The sequence below is a fragment of the Primulina eburnea genome, chromosome 5 (assembly GCF_022965805.1).
Source record: "Primulina eburnea isolate SZY01 chromosome 5, ASM2296580v1, whole genome shotgun sequence".
Classification (NCBI taxonomy): Eukaryota; Viridiplantae; Streptophyta; class Magnoliopsida; order Lamiales; family Gesneriaceae; genus Primulina; species Primulina eburnea.
The window spans coordinates 24,800,069-24,818,554 of NC_133105.1; the positions used below are offsets into that span (position 1 = coordinate 24,800,069).

The 18,486-nt window shown below is 35.8% G+C and overlaps 1 long non-coding RNA gene across 1 annotated transcript; it reads right to left on the bottom strand.

Moving 5' to 3' along the window:
* Positions 1–624: 624 nt before the first annotated feature.
* On the bottom strand, positions 625–3,247 carry LOC140833109 (uncharacterized). The gene is made up of 3 exons (XR_012118291.1): positions 3,020–3,247; positions 1,481–1,721; positions 625–1,291 (listed from the first exon to the last, which is right to left on the bottom strand). It is a non-coding gene; the product is annotated as an uncharacterized lncRNA (long non-coding RNA).
* Positions 3,248–18,486: the final 15,239 nt, after the last annotated feature.

Consider the following 18,486-nt stretch of genomic DNA (forward strand, 5'->3'; position numbering starts at 1 on the left):
ATGTTTTACACGAGGGTTTATATCAATGGATGTTGATGGAATAGATGAAAATGAACCGCCATGCATTCGTGAAGATTGTGATGGGTATTGGGTTGACAATAATTAAGTGCAATCCTAAATGACTTGAACCAGCATAATAGGTTACATTCCCTTACTGTTCTGCACATTACAGTTTCACGTAGAAAGAAAAATAAAGAAGTGAATACTAACTTTTTTATGACATGCGTTGCATAGTGCATTTTTGTGATTTCCTAGCAAATGGTAAATGCTTGCAGGATGTCAAAGAATGAGAAGCCTAAACAGAATACTGCATATTCTGCCACTGACAATAGTTGTGGGGGAAAAACAGTTTTGGAATGTACAGAGACCAAAACAACAAGATCATCTAGAGGTCATACACGTTTGGATAGGCTTGTTAGGCAAAGGGTTCAGGGAATTAGAAAGGATGTAAGGTTCAGTAAATTGGGACAACCAGTAGGAGAATTTGTAGGTGAGATGCAAAGTTATATTGGAGTTCTTGTTCGAGAAAATGTAAAGTTAAGTTATCAAACTCAAAGAATTAATATGGGAATCGGTTAATGTAAGTTATAATGTTTTGACTATTTTAATTAGTTTTCATATGGTTATGATATGTTTAATGTTATGGGTTAATATGACTTCTACAGCTGACGTACAATATTGATCAAAGCTGGAAGAAGGGATGTCTGAACTCTTCAAATAACAAGTGGCGACAGTATAAAGCTTTTCTCACTCAAAAGTTCATTTTTAGCAAGCGGGATAAAACTAAGGATTTGAAAGAACCACCTACTGGGTTTGGTATTACTTGAGCTTATTGGAGTTCATTTGTAATCAGTCGCTTGTCTGATGACTTCATGGTAAGATTCTAAGTAGCTTATGGAATTGGTTTGGATTCTCAGCATAACTATCATATGCATCATGTATCATACTTATAGGTTCCTCGGTAAAATATTTGCGTTCATCTTGCCCTACTCGATCACTATCATTCATTGAGTTCCCGAACATAGATCTTTCGCCATGCCAATTCCATGTTTGATATGTAAAATCTATACCATTACAACACAAATGAGCCCTTATAGTGTAAATATCTTTCGTCTTTAGATTACCGCATTTTGCACATGGGCAAGGCATTGCATTCGGATTGTTAGCGTTTCGTGATGCAAACTGCAAGAAATACTCCACCCCAGCCTCATATTCATGTGACAACCTATTCTTTGACATCCAATCTTTGTCCATTATACGTACAGCTAACCAACCTACAATGAGTGAAATCCTTCAAAACAGTTGTAAAAATACTGTTAGGTTGGTGTTCAAAATAGTTGTAAACAACAAAATTAGACATCAATGTTGTGATGAATCTATCAACAATGGTTGTGTTACATAGCTTCATTTGCTGTATTTTCGTGGCAATGGCTTTATCAACAATGACATTAATTTAATTCATAAATACGCAGAAACATACTTGCAAGAAATCTCTGCCGCAACTTTTTTACCGTCTGTAAACTTGAAAGTAAGCAAATTTCCTACCCCACTGTCACCTTCAATTTTGTGCACATAAAGCATGAAAAATTCATATCAGGCCCATCACGTGACACAACTACACTTGAAAAACAACCATAACTCAAATCCGCATCAAAGAAGCTTGCTCCTGATAGCTTGCCACCTTTGAAATTGGTCTGTAGCAGTAAATACTAGTAAAATAACTGCAATCAAACAGTAAAAACTAGTCAAATTACCAACTTGGTTTAATCAACTTGCTCAACAATTAAAGATCCTATGGCTGATTACATTATGGGGTTATTTAGCAAATTCAACATTGACAAGTAGGGATGTAAATGAACCGAACTGTTCGCGAGTTTTTCGGATCTCAGCTCGTTAAAAATCTCGTTCGGGCTCGTTCGTTAAGCTTATCGAGCCGAGCCCAGGCCTTATTTTGGGCTCGACAATTTTGTGGAGCCGAGCTTGAGATTAATGATGTTCGGCTCGTTAGCTCGTGAACATGTTCGATAATAGGTTCGTGAGCTCAAAATTGAGCTAGGCTCGTTTAGCTGGCTCGTGAGCTCGAGCTCGAGCTCGGCTCATTTAAGTGGTTCACGAGCTCGGGCTCGAGCTCGGCTCGTTTAGGTAGATCGTGAGCTCGAATTTGAGATAATTAATGAGTTATAATATTAAAATAATTATGTATGATAAATAATAATAAATTAAAAATTAAAAATTATATTAAAAATGTGAATGAGCCACTAACGAGCCGAGCTCGAGCCAGGCTAACGAGCCATTAAAAATGTGAATGAGCCATTAAAAATTATATTATTAATGTGAATGAGCAGAAACGAGCTCGCTTAACGAGCTTGTTTAACGAGCCGAACCCGAGCCAGGCTCATTAAACAAGATAAACGAGCCGAGCTCGAGCCGAACCCGAGCTTCATAACTTCCGAACGAGCCGAGCCCGAGCTTCAAACCAAAGGCTCGTAACGAGCCCGAGCCGAGAAAATAGTTTAACGAGCCGAGCCCGAGCCTGATACTGTTCGGCTCGGCTCATTTACATTCCTATTGACAAGTTAAAGAACATTTAAAGAAGAAGTGAAAAGTAAATGATTAAATGAAATGGCTTGTGGTTGAAGTATCTTGTTTTGAAACTAGAAGGCATTGTTATCTGATTTCAGTGCTTCGAATTGGCTCTTCAAGACATCATAGTCCTTCTCCAATTGATTAGTCTTCCAACGGTTCCTTCTCTTCTAGAACCATACGAACCCTTCATAGAGCCAACCCCCAATTTCTGTAATTTCGATCTCTATTTCTTCACAATATGAACCAACACAGTAATGATATATGTTCCTAACAGTGAAGGTTTAGAGACATGGGAAAATGATATGAGCTTCTGCAATATAGTTAGCCGCGATCTCATGAAATATAAGAGGTTTAATACAATGAAAACCCAAAAAAATCGAAGCACAACCTCAACTAAACACAAAACACCCAAGAAATCGAAGCACAAACTCACCTAAAATATGTTGGAATCGCGCGCACTGGAACAACCGAGCAAAGAAGGCTCGCGCTTGCTAGATCTGGGCTTGTTTTCCTTCTGTTAAACTTGCTTCGAGCTGGTGACGTCTTCATCTAGCTGAGGCGGTGTTCGGAGCTACGATTACAGGAGGCGCGAAGACGAGATGGCGAGGGAGATGAAGCAATTAGGTTTTTATTTTTCTTCGTTGAACACATCAGCTGTAGGTTTATATTCACACCAATAATTGAGTTTAATTAAGTCTCTCTTTTAGTCCGATCTTGATAATTTAAAAACATATTAATATTTAAACTTCAAATGTATTTGATACCATTTTAATATTTGATATTATAAAACACACAATATAATATATTTTTAAATTTTTTAGATATAAATAATTATTTAAATTTAACATATCAATAATAATTTTAAAATTGCAAAATTAAAAGATAATTAATTACAATTATATATAGAGCTATCAGACGGGCCAATCCAAGATGAGGCGGGTCAGCTCGCAAAAAACCAGTCATTTGGCGGGAAGGGTCGGCCGGCCCACAATCCCGACGGATGGAAATCTTCAACCCAACCCAACCCAAGGTGAATTGTGGGTCAGACGAGACAACTCGCAGATCAGACTAAAAAAATAAAACAAAAAAATAAAATAATAAACCATTATAATATATCTAAATTTTCATTTCATAAATAAACATTTATGGAAAAAAATATCAATAAAATTTTTAATTATTGATTTCATACTTGTATATTTTATACAAATTAATTAACACAAAAATATTCAAAAATGTCATTAAAAAATACTTATATTATCATATATAAAAAATACAAAAAAATATTATTTTTTCCAGGTCCACGGACCGCTTGGGTTGGCCCACCTAGTCCCGCGCGGTTGACCAGCCTAGGCTCGCCTTTTTTTGGGTTGAAATTTTTTCAACCCAACTCACTTAAATTATGTGGCAGTATGGGCTAACTCGACGAGAACAATCTAAATTGACGGCTCTAACTAAATATGTATTTAATAATATATATTTTAACAAAATTTTAGATCGCTAATCAACAACGGTTATATAACACCGTTGTCTTTTTCCAAAAAAAATTCTAATTAACAACGGTTCGCTAAAAACGTTGTCATTTCTCCAATAAAACACTAATCAACAACGGTTATAGCTAACCGTTATTGTTTTCCAACAAAAAATGCTAATTAACAACGGTTAGCTAAAACCTTAGTTGTTTGTCCAAAAAACACGCTAATCGACAACGGTTTAATAAAACTGTTGTCGTTTGTCAAAAAAACACGCTAATAGACATCGGTTTATAAAACCGTTGTTTTTAAAAAATAAGACAATGGTTTCTGAAAATCCGTTGTTGTAACTACGAAAAAACACGCAAAACTACAACAGTTTCTCATATACCGTTGTCGTAGCTTGGAAAAAACCGCTAATACACAACGGTTTTTGTTAAAATCGTTCTTAAAATATAAATTACAACGGTTTTCCAATAAAATCGTTGTTGTTTGACAGTTGTTGAATAACAAATTTGTTGTAGTGTCCACTGCTTCCTTGTGAACTCCTTCTATTCCAACAATTTGGTCATGAAGCATGGGAGAGGAGGGATCCATCTTAGATTGGTCAAAGTCAAATTGTGACATCTTCTTATCCAGGGCAACAACTTCCTTGACCCTTTTTGCCTTCCGGATCACAAAAAATGTACAAAGGTTCGGAAGTCTACACAATGATTGAGCTCTACCATTTTCTCTTTGGAATTTTGATTAACCTGATCTATAGTTAGGTTGATGTCAACTTGCACATTGAACAATGTTTTAGCTGGAACAAGGATATCCTTTCTTTTAGCCTTGGTATCGATCAGATGTAGCCCAAAAAGAGAATAAAAGATGTCACGCTCGGGAATTGTTAATCCTTATGATAGAGAAAAGATGAAAACGGCTGGGATTGGGGCAGGAACCAAAGGAGTGTTGATGTGCTTAATCAATTTTATCCTCTAGATTTTGGGCCTCTCCGTACTCTTTTATTTGTCGAAGAATACTTGATTGAGAAGAAACTTATCTCGATCATCTTTAGAATCTGAAGAGTGAATCAATTTTCATTCAATTTCCTTAGCAGGTGTCCTGGCTTGCTTCGAGACTTTCTTTTTCTTTTCTTCCTCACCTATCTCAATCTTGACTACTAATAGCATGGAACCTGTTGGCGTATTCTTTACTCGGTATGGCTCTACAATGTTCCAGTCCAACAAATTCATTTTGTGAAGTTTCACAACATCCACCACTTTTGCCTTTGATTGTTCCAATAGATAGCAGACGAGAACAACTAATCCCGATGATTGGAATTCCTTCCAATAGATAGCAAACAAGAACAACAATATCTACAAGTAGCCTATAATCGACCTTCATATCTCAATTAATTTGGTTGGTGGGAGCAATGAGTGAAGATGAAACGTCCACTACTCGTTTTTTTTAAAATATACTAATTTTTTTCCAAACCACTTGGCCGAAAACACCATGCATAAATATATAAATATTTTTGATATCCTTTAAAATAAACTCACCAATTAATTATTTGAAAATCCAAAAGATAGCATCCAAAACATAAGAACGCAAATCATTTTACCAAACCTAACTTAGCGTTTTGCAAAATAAATCATAAACTCTTAAATCTCTGAAAAATATATAAAAGTCGTAAAATCTTTAAATAATCGCAAATCATAAATCATAATCGTAAGTGCGGAAAGCTAGCGACGGTCCTCCGGTTGTGTGCACCTTCAGTCCAAATAGATCAACAACCAAATCCTCCATCCAAATCATGCTCACATGCATCTAGCACACCTACTGAGTCTATTGACTCAGCAAACCATAATCATGATAACAAGTAATACATATACAATCACATGCAACAGTGAAAATACTTTTACTTAAAATAGCTTTCATGAACATGCATAAACATAAACATTTTCTTTTCATCATAATCATTTCCCTTTTCATCATATACGTATACGTTTTTCTTTTTATTTAATTCAGATTGTTAATTGTAACTTTCGTATCAGTTGAAGGTTGATGGATCCAACTACGTGTAAACAAAGTACTGGGCGGCTGGGACATCGGCGACACTCTCACATGTCAACTGAGCCTTGGCCTTACATATCATCATAATCATTGTATCATCATAATCATCGTATTAGTCATAATTACGTCAACTCCTCCAACGTTTCATATTTTCATCACTTATAAAAATTCATGCATATATGAATCATTTTTCTTTTAAAATCAAGTATGCAACATATCTTTTAGCATTAACGTTTTATCATAACTTTCATAAACATTTGAAATAAACATATTAACATATTTTTCAGCCTTCACGGCACTACCAGGACGTCTACTATTTTTAGGTGTAAAATGATTATTTTACCCCTAGAAGCATAATTTTTTGTATTTATCCTTAGACCTCGAACCGACGACCCCAAATCATTCCAAACTTAACATATCACCTTAAAATACACCCGTAAATATTTTTTAGACGTAAAATTATGCCTCTCGACTAATTTCCCAATTCATTTTGACAACTTAGACGTATATCCTGGTTTTGACTCGTATGAACTCGAAACTTAACCAAATCTCACCAAACTTGAACCCAAGCTTCATAACACCTAACTAAACCATACATGACCCAATTCAAACCCAATAAGTCCCTTTAACATGCTAGAACACCTACTGAACTTCATGCCCTCTAGTTTCGAGAAAACCTAGTTCCCTAGCCATACAATCCACGGCTCCAGCCCATGTCCACCCCGACCAGACCCTAGCTTAACTACCTAGGACCCTGCTTCAAAACCTAAGGACCCTGCTGGACCAACCCTAGAAGCCATAAATTCCTTGGCCCCTCAACCCGTGAACTAGCATGTGCGCGGCACCCCCATGACCCGCGATCGGCCTTGCCCCTCGAGCGAACCATGGTGAAGCCAACTTATGGCCCTTGTACAGCCTCCCTTGGGTCTCCTAGTTACGCCCCACAGTAGCTGAAACCCGTAACCCACCAGGACTCCCCAAGCGAAGACCCCTTAGCCACTAGGACTCTTATATACGTTCAGCCTAGGTGCCTCCCATCTCCATCCCTTATGTTGACGTATCTAGGCCCTCAAACCCTCCTAAACTCATCCTTTTTAGTGTCCCTAAGGTGGCAGCCCTTCAAGTAACAACACAACATGGTTTGGATCACAAAAAACTTGAATTATATACATGCTATGGCATAAAAACAAAAATAATTAAAAGTCTAACATATTTTTCATGCAAACATGCTTCAATCGTGTATTATGGTGTGAAAAATGTTTGAAATAAGATTATGGCGTGCTTTTGCGTATTTTACGCACGACAATGAAGTTGATATGCAAAGAACTGAGACGAACGGAACCCATGCTTGCTTTTCTCTCAAAGGCGTGCGTTTCCTCCTTTACTCACGTGTGGTTTGTGCTGAATTCTGATGGGGAGAGTCCTTGTAATTTTTGAGGGGAAGGGGACGTGAGTTTTGGGGTTATGGGGAGGGTTTGTGACTTATTTATTTGCTTTAAAACTCCTAGTATAAGCCTAGGCCCATTAGCATGGTTTAATAGATCCATTAAGCCTATTAGTGAATATTTAAAATATTTCGTTAAGGAAAGTTCGTGAAAATATTAGCCGAGCTCTCGAAAAATTCATATTTTGGTCGGAAATCGAATATCATTTAAAATACGTATCGGCATATAAAAACACACCAAACACATCATTTTCGAAAATTAACATATAGCATGTGCCATATTTTAAATAATGAAAAACAATTATTTGATAAAAAATTTTTTTTCAGCCCTCGATCTCCGTTCCTCGATTGCATTTCGAATAGCCTTTAAAACATAGTTTTATGCATTCTAGTTGAAAACCATATTTTAAACATGTAAACATGCCTACTATAATTACAAGATGCAATTAAAATAATTTAATTAGAATAAATAGGAAATTTGATACTTTTGCATGCATGTGGTTCACGTGGACTTTTAAATTTTTGAGGCGTTACAGAAGAGCTGGAGGGTGAGATTTCCTCCCTCCAATTAGCAAAGTTACCTTCTGGAAGAGTCGAGAAGGATGTAATGTCAATCGTTGGCAGATCAAACATTTCCGCAAACAACTTCTGGGTAATATAGATTGAAGTTCCCTGAATTGAGTAGATAATAGATCCATGTTCCATCGTGGTTATAGAGAAAAGTTCATTCAGGATTGTATCTGAGCATCTTTCACTGTATCCTAGAAACTTCCCGAGGCCTGAATCCTTGAGCATCTTGAAGATGATAACCATGGGCTCATACTTCATGGCCAGTACAGAAACAAAATTCACGGCTATAGTGTTTTGTGAGAAGTTTTTCTTTTGATAGATTTGATGAAAACGACTTGAAATTTTTTCTACAGATTCGATTAAAAACAAGAGAATAAAAATGAAAGAATGCCAAAAGTTTGATTATCCGATTGATCGGAAATAAATAAAGTTGGTAAACTTGAATCATATATACAGTCTGATGTGAAAGACATGTCAGTCCACATGTCTGAATATCGTTAGAGGATTTTAAGATTTTGAAAAACAAATTTTAGGCTGTTGATATTTTTCGATTAAAAATAAATAATTTTAAAAATTGAAAAGTAAATATCAGACAATTAAATGTGCAATATTAAATAATTCAAAAATTGAACTTTTTGAAATCTAAAAATTGGACCGTTCGATAACTGATTGATATGTATCAGGAAGAAACTGTCAGAACATATGATAATATTAAGTTTCCACAAATTTCAGCCAGACAGGTTGAAGTTGTGCGCTTACTTAATACACTGTTATATCAGTTCGAAATATGTTTCCCTAAATTCATGCATTATTTTAAATCAACTAAACCGAGAGTATTATGTAATTAAGAAAACTTAGAGTCTGTTATAGGCTGTGAAGATGTCAGCGGCTTCATTGTCTGTTGAGATGTCTATTGATATCCCCCCCCCCCCCCCCCCTTCATATTTTCTAGATTGATTGAAGAGCTCATAGTGGTTGTGGAAACATCACAATTCTCTATACCAAACTTTTTGAGTAGATCTTTGTATACTTAGCTTGGTTGATTAAAATACCATTTTCTAGTTGTTTGACTTGTATCTCGAGAAGGAACATGAGTTCTCTCATCATACTCATTTCAAAATTTTCCTGATTAGCTTGGAAAATTTCTCACACAATTTGGGATTATTTGTGCAAAACATGATGTCATCAACATATATTTGTACAAGTAAAACATTAACACCTTTAACAAATTTAAATAAAGTTTTATTGACCATTCCAATTGCAAATTCATGCTCAATCAAGAATTTAGTCAAAGTACCATACCATGTACGAGAGGCTTGTTTTAGACCACATAAATTTTTATCAAGTTTATACACATAGCCAGGATTAATATGATTAACAAAGCCAAGAGGTTGTTCAACATTAACTTCCTCATTAAGAAAACCGTTTTAGAATTATTGATTTAACATCCTTTTGATATACTTTGAAATCTTTAAATGCAACAAATTCATGAAATATCCTAATAGTCTCAAGTCTAGCGGTTGTGTTATCGATGACTAGCTCGAGTGGATAATTCTTATTTCATCGGAATCTTGGTCCAAATAGATTGGATCTGGCTGTTGAACAATTCAATATTCATTGCTTTCAACATAATCTTCTTCTTGATGAATTTTGGGCTGGTGATTGTCCACTGACTCAGTTTCTAGGACGGCTTGATTTTGTACAATTTCTTTATGGACAACTTGATTTTCATCAAAATTTATTCTAGTCATTCTTCTTAAATCTATCTCACGATCACTGCTAGTAGCATCAAATATTTACTTAAATTATTCACATTCCTACTATTGTTATCATGTCAGATAAATGATTTATCAAATACTACATGCACAAATTCTTTAATGACCAGAGTTCTACAGTTATAGGATCTATAAGCTTTACTGACTGTTGAATAGCTTAAAAGACACCATTGACAGATTTAGCATCAAAATCGGTTAGATGTGTTTTCCATTTTTATAACAAAGATCCGAAAGTATGATATTGCCTTTCCAGATCTTGTTAGAGTAGGTGCCCAGCAAGCCAACTTGTGGCTCGGGCTTTATTGACTCTAATGTAAAACAATCTTTGTTTTAATAATATTTTAAGATTTATTCGATTATGGCATTATACTTTATCTGTATACCCATGCAAGCTGCATAGATAAAGTCCTTGGATATACAATAGGTACCATGAGGTCTGCGTCGCAACGTAAGATCATGAAACTCATTAGGAAGTGTACCGTATATTCTAAACAGGTTCCTACTAATCAGCCGCCTAAAACAATGATAAAGGTCGCTCGAGCTTGAGACTAGCATCTGTGGTGTAAACGCCATGTTTCATTGGCAAGGGCATGGAGATGTCCATTCACACAGATGGGTGATCATATGATGATGCACTGAACAACCCTCCCTCGGACTACCCAAGTGTTTCCCACTTATCAAGTGGAATAGTTCGCAGTTATGGTTGTACACCATTAGTCCTATGACCCGGGACAATAATGTAAGGGCTACACGTACTAGCATGCACTTTGATCTGTTTACCGACTCCATCGAGGGTCATCAGGTGGCGAGGTTGGGTGTAGTTTCGAAATACGTAGGAGCAATTACATTGTAGTTGGGGATTCACCGTTTACCTACGGGTAAAGATATCCTATGTGATCTGATGAGTTAATAGTGCAGGGAATCTCTGGCCAGAGCAATAAATGTGCTTTAGGGAAAGGTGTTTTCCTATTTGCACATACCATGCCACTATTAATACTCAAAGATAAATCGCATCGTTATCAAATTATATGCAACTCTCGATATACCAATACTAGCAGATTTGATCGGGATATATGCGTAGAAGGGACCGTACTGTACGCTAACCATGACTAAAGGTTCTTGCAGGCACTATCAGTGATACCTAGGGGATCATGGGGCGATGCTACTAGACGCTCTTACCATGATCCGATGGGTGCAATCAGAAATGAGTTCTGACATTCTTGATCAAGGATTTGATGAAAAGAATGGGGTTAACTAGGGTAAACCCGAATAAGAAATAATTTTATTCTGAATCACATGGAGATGTGAACCCACGGCTAGCTGTATCCATGAACCATTGAGGGTCACACAAGTATCGGATTCTGTGTTCCCGTTGAGATAGTCGAATTTCAAGGAGTTGTAATTTGGCGACTATAGTTTGATGAATATCAAACAAGAAGCTTATAAAAGAGTTTATGAGATGATTCCATAGGATGGAAGAAATGGAAGTTGGCATGATTGCTAAATAAGAAGGAGAGTGGAACTGCCTGTTTTGTGAAGGAGTTCACTAAAACTGGCAGCTGCCAAATATGGTAACTGCGATATATGGTAAGTTCTAAATTTGGTAAATGAAAATTTTGATCTTCGAAATTTTTGATTTTCATTATATGAACAAGATTTGTATCCTTGGTACATCGGCGCTTTCGGATCGTCGATCGGGTTATAATGAGTTCGGAATCATTTTTTTAGTGAATTTGGAATTTACTAATTAAATGATTGTGCTAGTAGTGGTGACTACTAATATGCATAAATTCCCGTAAATATTCTAGAAGAGTCTAGAATTAAATTAACCAAGGAGTTAGTTTATAAATTAAATAATGGTTATTTAATTTAATATACATATACATGTATATATTTATATGGTGATATAAAATATGTGTATATGATATTATTATCATGTATTATTAAAGGTTAATAAATACATTATATATTAATTATATAGGAGTTTAAATATATTGAAATTATTAGAGTCCTTGTGGGAGAGGGACTCCTAATTAGATTAGGAGTCTCACTCTATAAATAAACCATTAGGACTCATAATTGCTAACCTAGTTTTTGCACACAAAAGAAAAACAAAAAAAAAAAAACTCTCCTCCCCTTGATAGATAGCTCTCGGCCATAACAAAGGAAAAAGAAAAATTGTTGGCCTTTTGGTTTTTCTTCTAATCGTTGCACAATCTTTGGATTTTGGAGATTCGGAGATTGCTATCTCAACGCACAAATCGTTTGTGATTACTAGTGCAATCCAAACAAGGAATTCAGTTCCTGATTTGGACCAAATTAGAAGATCAAAGTTGAAGAGCCGTTCGTAGGGATTTTCTAGAAGGGCTATATCCGCCTCAAACCGGAATAGTTTGGAGTCCAGCGTTTAAAACGCAAAGGTATAATCCTAAACGCCCTATGAATGTTTTAAACACACGACGCCCAAGAACAAAATTTTTAAACTTCCGCTGCGTCTTGGGTGCGAGAATACGATGTCTCAACAGATCTCATAAGGATTCTTTCCATGATTTTTGTTAATAATTGGTCTATTTCGTGAATATCATGCGATGTTGACAACTTCTGCCTTAAACCTTTGAGACATGCCAGATTCTGCTAGCATGGTTCAAGCAGCCACTTTGAGTGTCATGTTTATTCTCTCAGCACACCATTTTGTTGAGGTGATCTAGTGGCCGAAATTTCATGCTTGATACATTATCTTCTATATAGGTTGAGAGGAGTCTGATTGTGAACTCACTACCTCGTTCACTCCTAATAATAATCACAATAGAGGTTATATTAGTTTGTAAACTTCTGATGAGCTTGATTAACTGGGCAGCGGTCTGTTTTGGGTTAAGCGTGCATTATTGAGAGTAGTACTAGGATGGGTGACCTCGTAGGAAGTTCTCGTGCATCAATATATTGACATTATGCAGCTTGATCTGGTTGGCTAGGAAGGTCGTTAAACAGTGACTTCAGATCTTAATGGGTAATATTGTCTATCTTAGAAAATGGTCGACAGTAGGAAAATGTGAAGACTTATCTCTAAAGTATGTGAGACAACACTAGCAGATAGATACGCACCTCCCGGACTCATGTACCTAACAACCGTCCCATTAGCACTCAAGTAGTCGCATTCTGTGCTGCCATTTTTTGTTTAATGAGATTGACAATATATTTGAAATTTAGATGATTAAGTTGTTTATGGAAAAGCGAGTTCTTATTACCATGCAGAGCAATAAAGCATGTAGGATCATTTAGATTATCATTGTCCAAGATAACTTTATAAGTGTTCTGTTCTCTCAAATCGGTTGGCATGATGTCACCATTTACAAATTTGACAGTGCAAGAGTGCTTTTGAAACTCAACAGTTTACCTATTATCACATAACTTACTTATACTAATCAAATTGTAACAAATATTTTTAACCAACACATCCCTAATGATTACTTTTTCATGGATAATCTCACCCTTACCCACGACCTTATCCTTAGAATTATCAACAAATGTAATTTTTGATCATTTGTAATCAATCACTTCTGAAAATAGCTTGATGTCACCGGTCATGTGCCTCGAACATCCACTGTCCAAGAATCGGATATATTCTTTAATAATCTTCTTCTTTTGTACCTGCAATCATCAAGATAATACTTTGGTACCCACGAATAGTTGGATAATGAATGAATTAACCATTTTAGGACTCACACTTGAATTATCCAAACATATTTTTCATTGTTTGTTACCAATAGGGTGCGGTTGTGTGCATAAAATATGTGTTGTGTTCTCTCTCTTACTGAATGTTGTTTGAGCCGTTCATCATTCCCGTCCAATTTAAATCTACTTTGGACCAGCCGGCAGTTATGGTAACAGTTTGATTTTCCCTTCGAAGAATAATATCCGTTGGACTTGACTTTTTGCAAGACCATTTCAAGCCGTGGTGAACGTCTTGATTTTGTCTTCCCTTTAGCCATGACTGGTTGGACTTAGAACTCTCAAATTTGATGTAACCTAAGCAATGATGCTTGACTTTGTTATCAAGATTTACATTCTGGTTGGTTTGAACATCAGGCAATAAATGTTCATATATCGTTCTAGATCTGAAAAGTTTATCGTTTTTACTTGCCCCTTGTCTAAACATGATTGAGTATTTGCATTAGAAGTACTACACTCATTACTGTCAAACCTTTGCCCAGTTCTATCATCGACTGGTTTTTTCAATTAATGCATCTTCTCTATGGAAGTAGAGACTTGTTCCAAGAGTTAACTAGGAGTGTCAACGGTTTGTTTTCATTCAACGTTTCTTGGAACATTCTCTGCATATCATCATTCTCAACTGCTAACAGATTAACTTTTACTTTCAGACCGTCAACCTCTTTTCGATGCAAACAGCTAGAATTGATTGATTTATCTTTCAAGTTTTTGCTTCTTGTATAGGCTTCATGGAATAATTGCGAGAATCATTTGTTCTCTTGCCATGTCATCCAGTGCCATGACAAAATCTGTAACGACACATACTACTTTACCACTTAAAGCATGCGGAAAATAAAATTTTCTATTTATTTAAATTAATAATTCTTAACTTTAAACTTAATAATTACCTAATTAATATTTTCAAAAATTACAATAAATAAACTCAAGAAATTCAAAAACTACATATTTAAAAATTCAAATATTGATTATTTTAAGGCATAAAAATTATTCATCTCAAACATCCTTAAAATATTTCAAAGCGTACCTAAAAGTAATTTGTTTCCCAACCATAAGTAAAATAAAATAAATCAGAGTCTAAAGAAATTTTAAAGTCCAAAAGACTCATAAACTGCAAGGCCATCGGACGTGCACTGCCTACTGTCCGAGCTCGCTCGCTCGTCATGCCTCCGGCCTCCTCAACAATATGTTCTACATCAATTAAGTCTAGTGAGTCTAAAGACTCAGCATGCATAAACTGTGAGTAGCAAATACTACATAATAAAGAAAACCATGCAAATTAAACATAATTGATACGTGAAATAACTTAGACATAAATAAATATGACGTGTCGTCCCTGCATAAATAATATCATAAAATGTGCTTCGTACTTGACATAACATAAATTTAATCATTTTGCGTAGAGTTCTGCTCATTGAAATGTGGCACCATAACATTTTTTTTTCAAACTAACACCACAGCGCTTGTCCGATAAGGATCACCACAGTCCTCGGACTACATATCCACTACCAATCATAAAATATAAGTTGGAAAGGTCCCCGGACACGTTTTCCAGCTTCCAAACCCGTACATGCATAATTTTGCCACAAGACAACTTACATACCTCAAAAATAATATTTTAGCATGTTATATTTATTTACGAATGTCATGGACCTGCTGCCACCACTTATAGCTTACAACTCAAAACAGCCCATAAGCTTGCATCTTACTCGTACGACTCTCGAATTAAATCAAGCGACTTACGACTTACCCCACGACTCGGGACTCGACTAAAATTTGACCAGAAACCTAACTCACTATCCATACCCTTAGAATCACCTCTGAAACATCCCCAAGCCATCTCGAAATAAGACAAGCAATTCTAGGCCATTCTAGACTCTATTCGGTCTATTTTTGACATGTTCGAGTTCCATACGGCTCCAAAGATATTTTCAAATAAATAGACCATAACAAATTATTTCTATTGGAATCTGATATATGTCGGCAATGTTCAATTAACTAGAAAGTAAGTGATGAACAAAAGAAGAGAAGAAAGCAAAACATATACCCATTGTATGTCTCGCAAAGGATATGCACGTTTTGCCGACGAAATAGTAAGTATGATTTTAATAAATATGCCTACACATATTTTTTGTAGGCAGATGAGTAGTGACGTGTATTTGAAAATTGATGCAATGAAAAAATCTATAATGTTGTTACTTAACGGTGAATCCTTACCTCAGCTGTTTATCACTATTGTTCGATATTTTCTGCCTTCTGATGACCACATTGTTCAGAAACTCTTAATGTTTTACTTGGAAATTATTGAGAAAGTTTGTGATAGGACTCGTTTTTACGTGTTTTTAGTGTTAGTTTTGAGTCGCATTCATGCATCATATTAGTTTGTTTTAGTTTAATTTAGCATTCATTTAGCATTATTTAGCATTGGGCTGATCTCGTGTATTTGGTGGTTGTTTGTAGGAATTGGACCAAAAAGGGGGATTTTATATGCAGAGCAGCGAGAATGCCTCGCTAGGGCGGTCAAAAGTGACCGCCCCAGCGAGCATTTTAATCCAGCCGAGGAGTATTTGCGCGAACCTCTCGCTAGGGCGGTCAAAAGTGACCGCCCCAGCGAGACCAAAGACGCGGCCAAGGATTTTTATTCGAGAACCACGCGCCCCAGCGGTCAAAAGTGGCCGCCCTAGCGAGCGACGAAATCCGAGAAGATTTGTTTCCAAATTTTATGGACTCCAAAACCACCTAACCTAATACACGAGAAGAGGCGCCGCGATTTGGAAGGGAGAGCACTGTAGCAGGCGATAGCTCAACGGAACCGGAACAAGAACTCAACAGCGTTTTCTCTTTACTCTTTTATTGTAGTTAGGATTTAGGGGATCCGACCCCGAACCGTTGTTTGATTATTTAATTCTCGACTTTTGATTCATTCTTGATTGTGCTATTATTTTACATTGAATTGTTAAAGCCTAGCTAACTTTAATAATATCTAATATTGTGGGTGAGTTCGAGAGAATAACTTGCGATAGGAACAAGTAGCATAATCCGTGGATCTACAATTTACATAGATATATGAAGTTGGATACACGTTGGTAGTCATAGTCCAGTAGAGCGAAAACTAAGGGATTTCATAGATCGACATGCAATTCACCGTTAGTAAATAATAAAAGAGATTTTATTATTCTTTCGTATAGAATTAGTTTAGCATAGCTCGAGAGAGTATGTTAATTGCTTAGGAAATCCTGTCAAAAGCGTAAATCAGTGTCGATATTAATTAATTAAATTAACGACGGGTAGGTGAACCGAGATCCTAACACTCGCTTATTTATTTTTAGTTTATATTATTTTTAATGTGTTTGTTTCAATTTAGTGTTTTAGTATTAATTTAGTTAATAAGTAATTCAATTGTCGTTTTAATTAATTAAAGAATTTAATTTAAAGTAAATTTGTCTAATCAATCTCTGTGGGATCGATACTCGTACTCTTATACGTTTTACTATAACTTGACATCGTGCACTTGCGATTATTTCGAGCCTGAATTTTTATTTATTTTTATTGGAGATTTTACTGTGCAAGTTTTGCTCGACCAGTTTGCAGAACAAATAAGGCAGAGAAAGGGAGTTAATTCGGAAAGTTTATTAAATCCATGCTATGTGATTTATAAATTTGTTGATATCATACATATTGTTTGTAGGCAAATGAGTTATGTGACGATGATGAGATAAATCGAGCAATTATGTGGAAGAAAGGACGGGTCAATAAGAAGGGTCAATATGAAGGCGATGAGTTGAAATCGGCAGTAGAAAATATTGTAAGCAAACAATACATGAAAATGAATAATTTTTATTCATTATTACTGTTTTAGTAATTATCTTGTTCTTTTGTGCATGACAGGATGATTATGTGCAACAAAAACTCGAGGGTACGTTGCAATTTGAAGAGGGAAAAAATGATATCCTTACGAAAGAACTGGATTCACATGAACATGCTGGTTGTGTGAGAGGTGTTGGAAGTCATATCACTCAAAGCATCTACTTTAATATTAGTAATATGGAAGAGTCCTCTTGTTGATGACCATATAATCCTTAATCAAAAGAAATATTTGATGGAGGCGAAGATATTAATCTCAGAACAAGATGCACACATCGCAGAACAAAATGCACGCATATCAGATCAAGATGCACGCATACAGAGACTTGAATAAATGTTCAAAAAGGGTGCAAGCAACTTTGAGATTGAAGAAAAAGGTAGTTGCTCAGTAAAGTTGCATCCCACGAGTGACGATAAAATCAAAAGAGTGTCTCGAACTATTGAACTTCGAATGATGATGACGTGAAAGCTTTGAGCAATGTTGATTTTTTGCAGGTAAATATTTAATTGTGGTTATTACTTTGCAGTATTTTATTAGGATTGAATCTGGCTAAATTCTGGTTGTATTAGCTTTGAGCAATGAAAAAGATAGCCGATTATTGCAATTGTCAATGACTATGATTTGTATCAATTTATAACATGATTATTTGTCTTCTAGGGTAAGCCGGGTGCATTGGCATTGGAATCTAGGACCAATATTGTTGCCTACATTACAATTGTCCATGTCAATGCGGCTGATAAATTATTTCATGGTGTTCCATTACCCATGAGTTGCATGCACGTATCCATTGATAATGTTGTGAACAAATTATCACATTTGCCATTTTCAATTCCAAATGAATGTGATATCGTTGGTGATGCTACAGCACACTTGGTAGTAATGCAAGATGAGGTAAATGTCATATTATATTTAAATTTAAATATCATAAAGAATTCAATATTGCAGCTAACATGTGTACATTTTCGATGTTTTTAGAAGCTTCGAAGGAAAGAAAAT